Source organism: Nansenia antarctica (assembly GCF_963989245.1).
Source record: "Nansenia antarctica genome assembly, chromosome: 2".
NCBI lineage: Eukaryota > Metazoa > Chordata > Actinopteri > Argentiniformes > Microstomatidae > Nansenia > Nansenia antarctica.
Genome location: NC_137675.1, coordinates 29,218,234 through 29,220,733, shown reverse-complemented (window position 1 = coordinate 29,220,733; position 2,500 = coordinate 29,218,234). Strand labels below are relative to the sequence as shown.

Below are 2,500 nucleotides of genomic sequence, written 5' to 3'. Positions count from 1 at the left end.
AAAATGTTTCATATTTTTTTTTAAAGTTCAATATTTTCCGTAATTTAATTCAGAAAGTGAAACGTTGACATATTGGAGATTCATTGCACCTTGATTTCCAGATGAAATGTAACATTTTCCGCGGGCTGATTGCCTCCCTGCCACGCCGCGGTGATGCGGTAATTCGTGCAAAAGGAGCCCAGACCAGAAGTATTGAGTGCATAAATCAACATTTACTTTTTCCGAAGGTCGACATTTCGGTATTATAAATCCCTTTTTTGATTGGTCTTATGTAATACTGTCATATTTTGAGATACTGAATTATTTTATTTCGTGAGGAGCTGTGAACCGTTAATCATCAGCATTAAAACTAAAAAAGACTTGAAATATTTAACTTTATGTGAAATAATGAATCTAGAATATATGAAAGTTTCACTTTTTGAATTCAATTTACGGAAAATAATGACCCCCTCTCTCCATCTCCCTGTTTCCATCTCCCCCCTCTCTCCATTTCTGGTTTGGTCTGAGACAGTGTTGAAAAGTCTCCTTTTGAGATAATTATATCAATTATGCAGGTTTCCATTTTCCTGGCGAGACACGGTCGTGACAAGGGGCTTCTCCAAACAATAAGAGAGAAAGAGAGAGAGAAGAAAGAGAGAGGGAGATAGAGAGGAGAGAAGAAAGAGAGAGAGAGTGAACAAAGAGAGAGGAGAGAGACAGAAGAAAGAGAAAGGGAGAGAGTGAACAAAGATAGAGAGAGAGAGAAGAAAGAGAGAAAGATAGAGAGAGAGAGAGACAGAGAGAGAGAGAGAAGAAAGAGAGAAAGATAGATAGAGAGAGAGAGAGAGAGAGTGAACAAAGTTAGAGAGAGACAGAGAGAGAGAGAGAGAGAGAGAGAGAGTGAACAAAGATAGAGAGAGATAGAGAGAGAGAGAGAAGAAAGAAAGAGAGACAGAGAGAGAGAGAGAAACTCACATGCATCACGACAGGGCTAATTTACATTCTAACAACAAATTACATTTTCACCCTGATCAATCTCCCACAGCCCCCCCGGCCCGTAAGCCTTCATAATAACGCTGAATATGCCGCTGCTGCTGCTGCTGCTGTCTGTCTGTCTGTCTGTCTGTCTGTCCTGGACGACAGACGCTGTGTTTCATTGCCGACAGTAATCCCCTCATCTCCTCCCTCCTCTTACCACTGTTAACCTCCCCTCTGCGTCTCTGACTCAGCCAGAGAGACGGCCTGTGTGAGACGTGTCCAACGCTGGGGAGTATTAGCGAGACGCTTCGTTTAACTTTGACATTTATGTTGTATAATATTATGCCATTTAGCTGACGCTTTTATCCAACTTGCCGACTTCCATTGGAGCGAGTGGGAGGATGGGAGGATACACTTTTGAGTACATTTTCAATTCGACATATTTCCATTGCAGCTTTTCACATGATATTTAGACTTGACAACTCAATAGAAACGACACAGCTAGAGAAACGGGAGCTTTCCACAGGGGTCCGACACCTTCTGAAACATCAAATTCAAGCACCTTTCAAGCACCTTTCAAACACCTTTCAAGCTTCTGATTCCAATCATATGGAGCTGCAATGAATGGAAATATGTTGAATGAGAAATAATTGTTGATGTGACTTTGACTTATGCCGTTGAATCTCTTGCAGAGCAAAGGCCATCAACGACTCTTCTCCATCCATCACGGCTCTGGGCTTTCTTTTCCACCTCTCCCCAGCTGGTACCCTGCCTCTTCAACTCCGCCTCAGAGTCCCGCCTCCAGCTGTTTCTGGGCCTTCCTCTTTTCCGCTTTCCCTGTGGGTTCCATGTCAGGGCCTGTCGTGTGATGGTAGCTGCTGGTTTGCGCAGGGTGTGACCAATCCATCCCCACTTCCGTCTCCTGATCTGGCTCTCTACTGGCTCCTGGCTCCCTCTCTGCCATAGTTCCTTATTACTGATTTTATCTGGCCACCTGATTTTGAAGATGCGCCTCAGACAGATGTTGATGAAAGTCTGGATTTTCTGCAATGTTTTCTTTGTCATTCTCCATGTTTCTGAGCCATAGAGAAGGACACTTTTGACATTAGAGTTAAAGATGCGCACCTTCGTTGGAGTAACTATTTCCCTTGAGGCCCAGATGTTCTTCAGGATGATAAAGGCTGCTCTGGCTTTGCCTACCCTAGCAGTGACATCACTGTCTGTGCCACCCTGCTTGTCAATGACGCTGCCAAGGTAGGTGAAGGAGTCGACTTCTCTGATGGGTCTGTTGTCTATGATGACGGGGGTGGTGTTCGGGGTGTTAATCCACATCAATTGTTGATGTGTTGAATACTTATTTCCTCTCTCTCTCTGTCTGTCTCCCAGTGGAAGGAGGGACACTAAGAAGGTGTTGAAGAAGAAGTCTCCTGGAGCAATTAGGGGTTAAGTGCCTTGCTCAAGGGCACGTGCAGCTCCCTCCTGAGGCGGGGAATCGAACCGGCGACCTTCCGATTCCCAGCCGACCTCTCTAACCTCTAGGCTA

The 2,500-nt window shown here is 44.8% G+C and overlaps 1 protein-coding gene across 1 annotated transcript in view; it reads right to left on the bottom strand.

Moving 5' to 3' along the window:
- pkd1a (polycystic kidney disease 1a) overlaps positions 1-2,500 on the bottom strand; it is a gene marked incomplete at both ends in the record, with an annotated part of 87,908 nt that overhangs the window by 34,848 nt on the left and 50,560 nt on the right.